We start from the raw sequence: 15,372 nt of genomic DNA on the forward strand, positions 1-15,372 counted from the left end.
AGATTTCAATTAAAAATCATTCACCATACCCTGAATCAGAAAGAGCTTAATCTGACCCATCTAAAAACATAAGAATACAAAAAGACTGACTGTCAAAAGACAAGGAGGAAAAAGATGCACTAGGCAAAAACCAACCAAAAGAAACCGGTTTCCGGTTTGGCTGTATAAAAAATAAATAAATAAATAAACAAATAAACTTTAAAACAAGAAACTCTCTATGAGATAAAGTGGATCATTTCAACTGAAAGTTTCAATTGATCAGGAAGACCAAATTTTAAACTACCTAATAATACAACCTGAAAACTTACAAACAAACATCATCAGAACTACAGGAGAAATGGAAAATAAGCATCTATTTGTTATCACAACCTAGCCTATTCTAACTGAAATCCCTGCACAGTAGATTAAATTCAAGAAGCCTTATTTAATTCTAGAGAAAATGAGGTATTGAGTAATGAAGAAGCTTTTCCAAAAAGAAACATGGTATACTGTCACATCAGCCACAGCCACACGTACATCTCTTTTACTCCCCAAGCATTCCTAGGAGGTGTTTTGAGGTGTCAAAATGACGGCAACATTTCTCCTACGGATGCAGGGGTGGGTGGATTGTGAATGAGGAGAAGCAGCATGGAAGTCAGCTGTGCCCAACGCTTACTGCAGATTTCTCTGCTATGAAGTATGAGGCTTAACTGAAAGTCAAAAAAAGCATTAGACATTTCCACAAATACGAATAACATATGTTAAGATTATGGCATTTTCTGCAGCAAACACAACAGTAATGATTATGGAAGGCTCCCATTAGAATACCCCATGATTCACTCACTCTTAAGCAAATAAACCTTGAACACTGAAGATTAATCTAAAATAGATTACTTATTATTGTTCTTGGCATTATGTTTTCCTAGGGTTACCTAGATCCTCCTGTAGGCACTAATAAACGTGTCCTGGGGGCAACATAACTTTTTCTTTCCCTGGGAGAAATTCAAATGCCAATGTTAGAGAAAGGAAGGAAAGGTCCTCCTGACCAACCACCAGTCATTAAGGAAAGTTCGGGGAACCAACGCTTTCCAATATCTGTTCTTAAATAGTCTTAGAGGCAAAAGCTGAGTGTCTCAGTCCTTTAACTACCTGGTAGTGTATTAAGTGTATTAAGAAACAATGTCTCTAGGCAGGACATCAGAAAAATCCACAGATTTTCCTCACTATTCCCACCACAGCCCTCCTTGAGAATGTAGCTTTCCTTGGATGGAACTATACCTGGCAGCTCTCAAATGTACCACCGACAGGGGGCACCAAAGGAAAAGTCAGTAAGAGAGCTAAATTTCTCTCTCAAGGGCAGTCTTCCACAATCTACATTTTTCCTACCACCAGGACTGCAATTCATAAAGGAAATTTGTGAAACACCAGATAATAAGTGAAAAAAAAGGGGGGGAGGGGAGTCTACCCTTGACAAAGTTGAAATCAAGCCTGCTAGATCTTTCTCTCTCCCAGCATCATGAACAGGAAACCACCGGAGAACCATATATATAGTTAAAGAATTTTAAGCCTCAGCTACATTGTTAAAGAATTTTAAGCCTAACGTATCGATCAGATGGATTGTATGTAGTCTTCCATACCACAAGACCTTTTATCCCAGCCTATAATCTAAAAGATTTGAAACTTCACTGCCTGCACTGCTGGAAGCCTTTCCATTGAACCACATGCTTTAAAAAAAAGCCCTCTACATTCTGGTTTTCATCTCCTCAGCAGAGCAAATTATCCCATCAGCCTGTGGAGAAGTGGGAGGTTATTGTTCATGAAACTATGAAAGAACATAACACCACAATGCAAATGAGAAGCTTGAAGGCTCTTTCATCCGTTAAAGCTATCCTGGAAAATACTCATTCTCAGAGAAAAGAGGAGAAAAAAAAAATACACTGTAGCCTTTATATAGAAAGTTCTGAGGAGAATATTAGCACTGTATGTAAGGGAGTCAAGAAATAGCTATTCAACTCCACGCCTCCCTCCATCATTCCAAGGCCACCTTTTAAGGACGTTTTGTTGTTATGAAACAGAATGAATGTTTTCTGCCTGTCTGACCTAGAGAAGCATGTTAGTCCACAGTTCTATGGCTTCTGCCTAGAATGTAGTGACTGAATGCTATAGAAATCGCTGAAGGACGTTAGCCTTCCCCCACGCAGGCAAACTCACATCTCCTGCTCTGGCATGTTCTCAGTCATCATAGCATTTGCTTTCAGCAGCAGAGGTCTCCCTCCACAGAAACTGGGGAACCAGCTGGGAGCAGAGTGCCAGGAAGAGAGTGAAGAAAAATTCTTTCCAGTTTCTGGAGTGACCTTTGGCTATTCAGTGAATTCTCCCTGTTTTTCCAAGGAGAGAGTTTTTTTTTTTTTTTTTTTTAATTTTAAACCTGGCATAGGTCTTCCCTGTTTTATTTCATGCTTTCTGGAGAACAATAAATGCAAGTATAAGTCCATGAAAGGAGAGGCTTCACCTTTCAAGACCAACTGTACTTAGAAGAGCTTTGCATGTTTCAGCTGATTAGGGAACAGTCAGAAACTAGAAGCCCACGTGGAGTGCTTTAGTTGTTGCAAGACAAGGGAGAAAGTCATACAAGACACAAGTGTTATAGCAGACCCAGAAGTAATGGGTTCTTAGAATGTTTTCAAGGCCCGTCTTAAATAAAGCACCCCTCTGAGGCCTTTCCCTACTTTGTAGATTGCTGCCTCCACTGCAAAGTTTTTCATAATATTTCCTAAAACCCAATAATCTAACTATGCATTTAGCTGTTTATTCCCCTCCAGAGGCAGTGTGCTCACAAAAGGTAGACTCTTGACTCATGTGCTCATGTATGCCTAGCATTCAGCATGGATTTTGGTACTCAATAAATGTCTGATGAATGGATTTGAGTTCTTTCCTTATGGATCCCTAGCTTGAAGGAACGAAAACATTTATTCTTGCCCTCAGGTCGCCAGATAAGGCTGATGAATAATCATATACATAGTCTAATTAGATCTACTCTAAATATAGTTTTCGACCTCAGGGACCTATGGTGATACCCAGCAGTTCTATCACATTTTCTACCCCCTGGCCCATCTCCATCTCTCATACTGCTATTTCACACTTTGACTCTTTTAATCTTTTCCTAATCCTCCTAAAATCAACTCCAAAATCGGACTGCCATCACATGTCATAATAACCTACTAAAAAATAGAGACCATCATGTATAAATTTCTTTCATTTCCCTCTTCTTTACCCTCTTACTTTCTCATTTAATTCTATACTCATCCTTTTCTATTTTTTTCCTTCCTTTCTCAGAGGAAAATCTGATATTCCATTTAATGCAGACCACTTATGAATGGCTTCCCTCCTTTTCAATATCTTTCAGAATTTCTTTCCATCAATTAGCCGCCTCATTCTTGTACCTTTATTTTGTATCTCTTTTATTTTGTATATTCTTGTGCCTCGGTCTCAACTGAGAGGTCTAAATACAACAGATCTTTCAAGCTGTGTCATCGGTTTCAAGCTATGTAACTATGGACATGCTCTCTAACCTCAGTTTCCTCCTCTTCCAAAGGGGAATAATAATCCATGTTTCTCAAGAGCTTGGAGGAGGTTAAATGAGATGCAGCACATAAAGCACTCAGATCAATGCTTGGTACATAGGTTCACTCAATAAATGTAAATCATTTCCTTTTTTTCGTCCCCATCAAAAATAGAATCAGTTCTAAGGACTCTGCATCACAGTCTTAATTACAACATTTTTTTTTCTTTCCAGACCCTGACATCTGTACCCACATTTCTTCTCATTTACTCCTCAGCTCACTGCAATCTGGCTTCTCCTCCATCACTTCATTGAAACATCTCTCACACATGAAACCCAGACTCCTAAATGATCTGAGTTTCACAGATTTAAATATTTTCTGAAAAAGGCAAGGAATGAATAATGGAATAAAAGATAGCATGAATAGATAATATTCTTCCTAATTGATCTTATCACTTTCATGGCTTTAACTTTTACCTATATTTTCTGATTTCCAAAAATACCTCCTGAACTATCTCTCTCCTAAACTCAACCACTTGTTTTCCCGAGGGCTTTCTAATACCCTCTACCTGGATGCACCATGAGTCCACAATAAAGATTTAGGCAAGAAACTACTTTGTTGCCCAAGTTGGAAATTCCAGCACAGCCAATTTCCAGGGAAGCCTCTCTTTTTGTTTGTTTGCTTTGCCAAGCCCACAGCATGCAGAAATTCCCAGGGATTAAACCCACACCACGGCAGTGACCCCAGCCACAGCAGTGACAACACGGGATCCTTAACCTGATAGGCCACTAGGGAATTCCAAGCCTCTTTTTTCCCTAGTCAATCACTAAATCTAGTCAACTCAGCATTCAAAATGTCTCTCAATATTGATTAAAATTCTGGAAAGTGGAAGGTTTCCTAAATGTTAACTATACATTTTAAGACTCAAGCACCTGTAGGTACAATCACACTAATTTAAATAACCCAAGTTCCTTCTTTCTTTACAACCTGTCTGTATGGACCCTTTGACATCACCAGTCTGCCAAGGGGGAGCCTTACATGTGCTCACAAGCCATTGCAGCTTTTTTGTTTTGTTTTCCCTGCATTAGCAATTCTTAATAAGTATGAGGCCTGCCCACAATGCCACCCTTAGGTGCTTCAAAATTGCCACTGATGGTGGCTCATATCACAAAATAAATGATACTGCCTAGATGTTCCTCCCACAAGATTCCGTTTGGGACATCAGGGAGTGATATTCTATGTACAGATGAAAACATGGCCCTTCACCCACTCAGGCTGCACATTGTCTCCTGGTCTGGAAGCAGAATTACTACTACCCAACCCTTACAGGATCTCCCAGAAACCCACCCCATTATCTCACTTACCCTCATTTTCTAGAATTACCACCCAATTCAAAAAATCAAGGAGGAAACCAGTGGTTCAATTCTCTCTGCTGGACTAATCCGTGAGCCAGCATTTCTGGCAAAGACAAACTTCTCATTTTTATCTAACCAATTCCTTGGATTATAATAAATATCATCTTTAATAATTACATGTTCTGTAAATGAGGTGGCTCCACCCACAAGTTCCACAAACAGCCAAACTCAGAATCTTAGTTTAGGTTACCTTGGAAACCCTACAACATTTATTTGAGACATGGATATATGAAAAAGAAATAGAAAATCAAAAAAAATTCTGAAAATCATTAGCTCCTTTGAATTAAAAAAAAAAGAATTAAAGGAGTTTATTGTGTGAGTGTATTTCCATATGGAATAACATTGCAAAGCATTAACATTTTAAATTTATAATAAATTCAAATTGGAGTTCTCTCATGGTGTAGCAGGTTAAGGATCCAGCACTGTCACTGCAGCAGCCTGTTGCTGCTGTGGCACAGGTTTGATCCATGGCCCAGGAACTTTTCACATACTGTAGGCAGAGCCAAAAAAATAAATATATAAATAAGAAAGAAAGAAAGATCAAATTGATTAAAAAAAAAAACCACAAATACCCAATGCATAAATGGGCAAAGAATGTGAATAAATTATTTTAAAGGATAAAATGTGAATGTCTAAATAAGATAGGGGAAAATATTGAGATTCACTATGACCACAAGAATTGCAATTCAAGACAGCCATAATATAATGGTTTTTTTCTTATCAAATTACTAAGTTTTTTTTTTAAATGAAAGCATCCAGTGATCTTAGATGAAATAAACTCCTTCATGTACTAGTTGTAGGAGTACAAATCAGTATAACTATACCAGAAAGCAATAAATAGCAATATGTATCAAGAGTCTTGTAATTGCTCATTACCTTTATACCCAGTAATTGTTCTTCTGTGAAAATATCCGAAGGAGCTAATCATAATGCAGACACATTCTGTAAGCAAAAGGGTATTTATTTCAGTACATTTTTAATAACAACAAAAAATAAAACAAAACCAACCTGAATGTCTACCATTATGATACACCTACTACTAAGATATTACAATGTATTATGGAATATTAAGTTTCTGAGGTTCCGATGACATGAGAAAGTAAATATAATGTAATGTTTCCTTTCAGTAACAGAACTCAAATCTTTAATGTAATATGAACTCAACTATGAAAAAACTCATAAAAACTTGAAAGGAACAATGTTAAAATATTGAGAGTAATGACACAAAGTATGGGATTATGAGTGATTGGCATAGGAAGAAGGACCTTTTATCTTCTGTATCACTTTGAAATCTTCTACACAAGAAGTAGGGGCCTCAATGGGAAAATGACATAAATTATTTTTACCTAAAAAATTAGCCAAAAGAAAGATGATCAACACTAGACAGAATGTGGTGAGTCAGGCACTCTCATTACTGCTGGAATAAGCTTTAAAAAGATTTGAAGAAAATGTACCAAACTCTTCAGGGAGTTGGTATTAAGTTTCTTCTTTCCCTAATTTTTCATGGTATTCATAGGTAGAGTTTTCTAAGGCTGCCACAACAAAGTACAAAAAACTGGGTGGCTTAACAGAAATGAAATCTGTCTCAAAGTTCTGGAGGCTAGAAGTCTAAGATCAAGGCAGGGCCATATGCTCTCTGAAGCCTCAGGGGAAGAATCCTTCCTTGTCTCTTGTAGCATTTGGTGTTTGCAGCAATCCTTAGAGTTCCCTGGCTTATAGATGATGCTTCACTCCAGACACCAGCCGTCCTCTCCCTGAACGTTTTCACATCATCTTCCCAATATGCATGCCTGTCTCTGGGTCCAAATTTCCCATTTTTATAAGTCGTAGTGGATTAGGGTCCACTCCAATGACCTCGATTCAATTTGATTACCTGGGTATAGTCCTCAATTCCAAATAAGTTCGCAAACTGAGGTACTGGGGATTAGGACATCAGCATATCTTTTGAGGCAACGCAATTCAATCCATAACACTGTACTTAACAAATTTGTTCAACAAACACATATGGGGAGTTCCCATTGTGGCTCAGTGGTTAACGAATCTGCCTAGGAACCATGAGGTTGTGGGTTCGATCCCTAGCCTTTCTCAATGGGTTAAGGATCTGGTGTTGCCTTGAGCTGTGGTGTAGGTTGCAGATGCGACTTGGATCCCATGTTGCTGTGGCTCTTGCGTAGGCCGGCAGCTACAGCTCTGATTAGACCCCTAGCCTGGGAACCTCCATATGCCATGGGAGCAGTGATAGAAAAGGCAAAAAGACAAAAAACAAACAAACCAACAAAAACACATATGATGTTGATAATCAGGAGAAAGCATAACAAAAATTAACCGGCCCCATCCCCAAAATGACTTTCAAATACATTCTCGCTTCTGCATTCCTATTCTATTCTTTACTGACCTGGTTCCCATCATCTCTTCAGGGTCACTGCACTCATATGTTTATTGGCCTCCTTTGCTTCTAATTTGCCTTCTTTCCATCCATTTCACTGTTGACTGATTTTTTTCTGATTTTGTCACTTGCCTGCTTAATAACTCATATATCCATAAGGTTCAAAGGGTTAAACCCAAGTCTTTAAACACAATTTTATAATTTAACCCTGTCGTCCTTCTTTAATCATATCTCTCATGACTTCCTATTTCTAACTCTCTCTTTTCCCACCCCAAGCAGACTATAAATTAGAGTTGATGCACTGCACAGTTTCATAAATGTGCCATTCTCACATCTTGGTTCTTAGGCCTCTACTCTTTTGATGTCATGTATTAATTTATCCAAGAAATACATACTAGACACTCACCATATGCCAGGCATTGTTAGTATCGATTTTCCATTTAAAAATTAAAACACCACCCTCCCCCAAATTTCAGGAACTCAATTTAGTACAGCTCATCAGACATATGTAAATAGTTATGTTCTAAAATATGGTAAATACTGTAGTAACATTTTGCAGAGGGTACAAATGGGGCAGACAAGTGAAAGGAGTCAATCTACCTAAAGGTAGAGAAAGATTTTATAGCAGAGGTACACTAGATCCTTAAAAACATAAATGGGCATTCCAGTATGCTGTCCCTTCTCATCTCCTTTAGCTGCCTGATAAAATTCTATTTATTCTTCAAGGACCAATATTCCCAGACCTCAGCAAACGATTCACCTGTTATTCCATGACCAGTGACTCATTCAAAGCGTGTTGTTGTTTGTGCCTCTTTGCCTCTGTTATGAGAATAAAGCTGATGTCTGCTCTCATACTGCCCCACCCCATTCCAGATCGCCACATGCAAAGTAATCTCCATGCTACTATCTGATTCAAGGGCCCCTGTTATTTATAAAAGGCTTAATAGACTTTTCAAAGGTTTTTTCTCACATGACTGTATTTGAACTGCAAATGCAAGTTGAGTATATGTGATTATTCCCATTTTACACATGGCTAAATCAACACAAACAATGAAATGACCTGCCCCGACTCCACCAGTCTATCAGTGAACTGCAGGGTACCAGGAGGAATGAAAATGGACGGCTCCCTCTTGGAGGATACATTCTTCTGTGGCATCCCTCTTTCCAACAGCCTGTGTGGTATGTCATCACTTTGCCAGCTTTCTCAAACTATGCCTCAGCTGCTAGATTCTCTTTTATTCACAGTACCTGCAGTGCAGATTTCTGTACAGGATGTAAATAAGTGTCTTCATACCTCTGTGTGAAAGCACCACATTCACGTAATAAATGTCACACAACAAGGAAGGTTCCGCAGAAACGATCGAGATGATTTCAAACCTCTCAGCCCCCCCATCTGAGGACACTATTAGCTCTTCACCTGATTGCCCTGTACAGGTTGCTGTTGATGTTTGGGGAAAATCACTCATTTATCATCATACTACTCTTAAGCTATAACGACCTTTCCCATGCTAGATTTTGTCCCCATCAACATTTATTGCATTTTACTGCAGCTCTCCTCCATTAGGAAACACAAACAGAAATCAATATTAAGATCATTCATTAGGAATACTATGTCCTCCACGCTGTCACTCATTTAATACATGATTTTTAGTAAATCCAATGTAATCTGCTATTTCCTAAGACCTTGGTGATAAACTCAGCCCTTGAAGAATATTTAAATTTTAAAAGTGAGCCAGTGTTCCTCTTAGGGCTGTGTTTACAGTGTGAAACCTCACTTCATGCATCCCAACCACGCCTATCGAACTTGCTAAAAAAAGATACTCTCACCTCTCCCTTTCTGAAAGAGGCAGACCCATTGAATTATCTCCCCATGAGTTATTTCCCTAGTGAGACTGGGGCCAGAAAAGCTGTCTGGGACAAAAACAAAGCACATATTTTCCCCAGCACCTGTATTTTGGGACATTTTACACCTTAAACTCTACCAAATTGTGTCACATCTGAAATATCTCACCAGGATCCCAGTTCGGAAGTGAAAGTGCACCTGTGCAGAAAGCTCTGCCCCCCAGACACCTACAGAAGGTGCAGGATGGCTCCTTCGAGGGGGGCCTGTGCACAGCACATGGCAGGACTAAGTGCAGAGCATTTGAAAACACACCAGGTGAGCCCGTGCAGCTGTTACAACATTAATATCAATAAGATGGGGTCTGTAGAGTATTCATAAAGCTGTGGAAAAAATGAGACGGAACTGCCAGTTGTCAAAGCTTATTAACCTGCCCGGGATCTCGCAGATGCCTGGCTCAGTAGCCATCAGTAGGTTGTAAATTCCCCACAGGGTTGCTGCTTCCAGGGATTTCTCCTGGTTTAGCATGTGGCTTCACTCTGTTGTCTTCCTCTGTCTGTCTGCTCTCTTTTCTACTCCCCACCCCCCAACACCACCATTTTATTTTTCTTCAGTTTAAACTAGCCCTGAAATCTCTGCATTGTGGAAAGTTTCTGTGAGAACAAACATGGAAAATCTGTGCTCTGAGTCTTGGCTTGCCTGTGGGAGGTAAGTCAGAACCTGGAGGACTGGGAAGAAGAGGGAGACCTGGGGCTGAAATGAGTGGGATGGGGGCATGAGCAAGAGAGTAGACCCCAGCAGGTGCAAATATTGAGACAAGTTTTCCCTCTGCACAAATTTAGTGTCACCAGCCACCCATACATTCCCCCCAGGTTCCAGCTGGTGACACAGTGTTAGCAATGGGGCAGAATGGAGCTGCCCATCCTGACCCGTCAGTTGTCCTTCTTCATTCTGGGCTGGCGTCCATCCCAGCACCAAACAGTACTAGGCTGTTGGAACTGGGCTTCCAGGCTGGGGAGGCTTCCAGCTGATCTCACCCTGCTGGCCAGTGAAGCCCAAGGGGATGCACTTCACATCACCTCCCCAAACAGAGGCTGAAATGGGTGCTGATGAGACGTTCCCTGACTCCTTCTCCAGGCACCCAGACAGACCTTTCCTGTAACAATCACATGAATGGCATCGAGTTCCCAGCTGCTGCCCTCCACCAGCCTGTTACGGGATCAAAATCCAGTCATACTGCATAAAACCATCCTATTCCTCCAACAGGAAATTAGTACATTTTATTTTTTTTTCTCCTGTTTGTAAATCTGTGCAATAGAATCAGAGTAAGCCTGAGGAATAATGATTCATTACCTCCCTAAGTGCAAGTCTGGAATGCAAAGCCACTCCCCAAACCCCTGAAAAGCAATTTGGGGTAGGAAAAAGAAAAAGACAGTCCGGAGAAATGACTATGTTGTTATTATGCTGCCTGACTTCCTGACTAAAATAGAAGCCATGCCTAATGCAGTGCTGGCAGGTGAGGTAGACGCTTCATGTCCTTTGCATCTGAGAACCCGCATTTAAGCAGACTTTGGAGTCATAAGTAAAAGCTATTTCCCAAACACAATTGATGCACATCGCAAGCTCCTCGCCCTCCTGAGGTCATTGTGGCTCCATGTTTATTGATGAGTGTGCTTCATCCTAATCAGTATTCAAATCAGAGTGTTTGGCTTATTTTAAACCCAATTTTACATACACTGTGGTTTTAGATGTTGTTTTTAAAATGAAATCTTTACTAACAGCACAAAAATAACAAGCATGAAGCAACAGAAGGTTTTGCAAAGACTATAGAAGAAGGAGGGGAAATGCCAGTGATTACTCAGGAAAATTTTTTGGAAAACATTCTGTGCAAAAACAATTTCTGCTGATGTGTCACATCTTGTGAATTTTCTATGAGGCATCAGTGTCTCTTTAAAGAAACTTTTGTCAGGAAGGGTGAGCTAGAAATGTGTCATCTTAATTATTACATGAGTAACCTTCCGATTCAAAATGATTTTTTGATTCACCTACCCAGTGAAATACTTGAAAGCTAACCAAAAAATTTTTTTTAATATGACCAACAATTTCTGCTCCTGTGACTTCCAATCCAAATAGCCTAGCAACACTAGGACAGAGATAAGTCTAATAGTTAAACTCTATTCTCCGAACCATGAAAAAAATCAATAAAAAATTGTTGCTGGTATGATGAGAGTGAGGATAAGACTGTCACCCGTGCTGGTGTTACAGATGGGCAGGTTAAGTCTCTTGCAGGTATCTAATCATGAAAGAATTCTAATGCCCTCCAAGCCTTCTCTAAACTGGGCAATCTAGGGAGAGGGAAACATCCAGAGAAGTGCTGCAGCTGCTTCTGTTTGTTTCTCCTCTGCTGTGACCCTAAGTTTCCAAGTTGATCTGCAGTGTCCATGAAACAAGGGGTGGGAAGCAATGTGAATTGGGACCCCGTGTTTACATTAGTTCATTTGAGTTACAGAAATTACTTTAATGGAGCTAGAGGACACCCATGCGGAAAATGTCTGCCTTTAGGACTTCATAGAGCCCCTAGGCAGGTATGCAACAAGCTCCAAGAAGGGGATCAGCACTATGAACAGGTCTGACAGATGAATTGTGAGGATTCTCTATGGCTGTGGGGAGGTGCAGGGATTAAGTCTATATACGCCTTTGCATCATCATGGGAAGTCAGGCCAAGTATTTGAAAAAAAAAAAATCTAACTACAAACTACATTGCACCATAACATCCTAGTAAGCAGAAATTGTGTCTCCAACCAGTACTTCTCTAATAAGACTATCATAAACAAAACCCTAAGTGGCTGAAAAGAGTGAAAATGTGAACCCACCACAGCCTAAGTAGGGGTGTGGGAATCATGACAGAGCCCTAAATTCTATTAGCAACAAGTTCAGAATATCTTTGAATTTTTTTGGTTTAGCTTAAACATCAATACAAGCACCCTACTCTAGAATGAATCTTTATTGGTCATAATACTAAGTTGTTTTCCATAGAATAAACTTTGTGTGTTTATTCTATGAGCACTGGGGTTAACTCAATTGCCAACCTGAGAAGCAGGGTTCTAACATCTGGCCTTGGTCTTTAAGAAAAAGTATAAGGTAGATGACACATAAGTGGTTTAATTTTCTCCTTAATAAGATTTTTTTTGGAGAAAAATTCACCGTATTGTAGAAAAAAGTATACTCAAGTGACCTAGAGAGCACTGTTCCTTTGGTGTCAGGCTGAGATGCAAGGAGGATAAATAAGAGAACACACAGTACAGCTTCAGTTTAAAATCTAAGATACTTATGAGGGAAAAAAACTACTAGCCTAACAGAGGTCTATAAAATATGATTAACTGGGAGTTTCCTTCGTGGCTCAGTGGTTAATGGACCCTCAACTAGGAACCATGAGGATGCAGGTTCGAGCCCTAGCCTCACTCAATGGGTTAAGGATCCAGCATTGCTGTGAGCTGTGGTATAGGTCACAGACGCAGCTGGGATTCTATGTCGCTATGGCTCTGGTGGAGGCCGGCAGCTGTAACTCCAATTCGACTCCTAGCCTGGGAACTTCCATATGCCTCAAGTGTGGCCCTAAAAAGCAAAAATAAAAATAAAATAAAATATGATTAACTGACTATGGGGTCTTTCAAGGGGTCCGGGCTGCAAAGAAGGCAAAACATGGTGGACTTATATTTACAAAATTGGATCTAGAGAGTACTGGATAAATCAGTCAATAACTAGGATTTCCATAAGCTCTTCCTTCCCCAAACCACCCTAAATAAGCAAACAATCTAAGAAAAAATGTAGTGTTCGCTCAAATCCTTACCACTCATTTCCGCTAGATTGCTGTCCTCAACGTCCCTATATAAAAGTTCTGCACCCAGCAACAGATTCTACCTGGAGCTGTTAATAACCAGAGGCAAACTGTATTTCATTACAAAAAAGACATCTGTTATAATACAAGTTATCTATTATAACGGCTCTTTGGTATCTAAGTTTATTCCAATTTTTGTTCGATTAAAACATCACTTCATTGAGTTTGCATTTATGTATAATTATCTTTTTTATTTTTTAATTTTTCAAATGATTTTTATTTTCTCCGTTATAGCTCCTTTACAGTGTTCTGTCAATTTTCTACTGTACAGCAAAGTGACCCAGTCACACATACATATATACATTCTTTTTCTCACATTATTCTCCATCCTGCTCCATCACAAGTGACTAGATATAGTTTCCAGTGCTATACAGCAGGATCTCATTGCTTATCCATTCCAAAGGCTATAGTTTGCATCTACTAACCCCAGTCTATCCCACTCCCTCCTCTCTGGCAACCACAAGTCTGTTCTCCAAGTCTATGAGTTTAATTTTTATACTTCCTGTTGGAACTATGCTCATCCAGCAATTGCAATCATGGGTTGGCTATAGATACAAAAGTCTGATAAAACTCAATGAAAACAGTTTATGACAATTAATTGGCAATATGAAATTACCAATAAAGAGTATTGTACATGATCTTATTAGTAGTAAATTTTTTGCTATATACATATTTGTGTGTGTGTCTTTTTGCTATTTCTTGGGCTGCTCCCTGGGTATATGGAGGTTCCCAGGCTAGGGGTCGAATTGGAGCTACAGCCACCAGGCTACGCCAGAGCCACAGCAACACTGGATCCGAGCCGCATCTGCAACCTACACCACAGCTCATGGCAACACCGGATCGTTAACCCACTGAGCAAGGGCAGGGACCGAACCCACAACCTCATGGTTCCTAGTCGGATTCGCTAACCACTTCGCCATGATGGGAACTCCCCTATATATTCTTTATATTATAAAATTATCATTACTTGTCTGTAATTGTGTGTATGTGTATTTAGGGGGAGGAGAAGGGAAGTCAATTATTCAGCATTTGCCAGTACTCTACTTTCACAACTCTCTTACATTATAAATAAGGGCAATGTATCGAAGGGATGCATACTGTCAGCCACCCTGATGGACACCTCTTGGTTTTATCCACACAGTATCTTTCCACAATCTTACTGGTAAGACACTTAGTTTTCCTTTGAGAACTGTCCTCTCTCACATTTCAAATGGTGTTGGTGAACAAGTGTGGATTGCTTTATCTCTTTTGATTTTGAGAACATCATAAGTAAAAATAAAGATACCACAATGCTCTCTTCAAACGGACTAGGAAATTGAGTCTTGTAACACACAAACGACTTACTAGATTCATGTAGGAAGTGAATGGTGCGGCTGAGCCTTGAACTCAGGTCATCTGACCCTTTCCTTCTTACCTGCCTTAGTAGCTGTGTTCTACTAGTTCTAGTGTGGCACATCTGATTGTCCTGCCTGTTTGCCTTTGACAAACCTCTCTCCGCCTTCTGTGTCTACACAAACTCTCACCTTGCTCCGCTCAACTCCCAGCTGCAGCCTTGACCCTCTTCGTCATTACTCTCATCTGTCTCCCTACTTTCCCCTCTCCTTGCTCCACATGGAGACAATGTGACAATGCTCAAGAATTAAGCTGCCACATGACTTCCCAGGCCCTGAGCTGAGATTGGATTTCTCTTCAATGCACACACAGCAGGAGCAGTGGCACCAAACCCCTCTGTTCCCAGCTCCACAACACAATGAAGCACATAGCAGAGTTAAGGAACCAAATCAAAAATGACCATTTTCTGATTATATATATCTTGCTCTAATTTTCATGAAACTGCACAATCCAAATGGGTAAGAACCTTAGTTCTTAATTAGAGGTTTTATTTGTGAAATCTGTCTTTGAGTGAATAGCTCATTAAGGACAAAGTAAATGGGATCCTTGCTGGACAGTGACGAGACATGAATTAATAGAGAAAAGCCAAAAAGTCTTTCAGATACTCACAGAATTACTTCTCTTAGGCTGACAAACCCCCAACTTGTCCAGAGTTCACTACTCTTTAATTTGCTGATTTACTAATTCATACACTGTGCATTCACTCAACAAATGTTTGTTGCTTAAGGGTTACACATACTTGTTTCACACATAATTTTATTCAAGTTATTATTAAAATTTATTTATGTGATATTACTGATATTTCATATTTATATGATTTATTACCATGAGGAGGAATTGGTGAGTTAACAAATTCAAAGAAGAAAGGAAAGGAACAATGAGTGGGGGCAGGAAGGCAG

The 15,372-nt window shown here is 39.8% G+C and overlaps 1 protein-coding gene across 1 annotated transcript in view; it reads left to right on the plus strand.

Moving 5' to 3' along the window:
* Nucleotides 1-15,372, plus strand: part of LOC125120629 (glycerol-3-phosphate dehydrogenase 1-like protein) — a 63,282-nt gene that overhangs the window by 12,223 nt on the left and 35,687 nt on the right. The gene's annotated exons all lie outside the window — the stretch shown is intronic.

This window comes from Phacochoerus africanus, chromosome 2, assembly GCF_016906955.1.
Source record: "Phacochoerus africanus isolate WHEZ1 chromosome 2, ROS_Pafr_v1, whole genome shotgun sequence".
Lineage (NCBI taxonomy): Eukaryota > Metazoa > Chordata > Mammalia > Artiodactyla > Suidae > Phacochoerus > Phacochoerus africanus.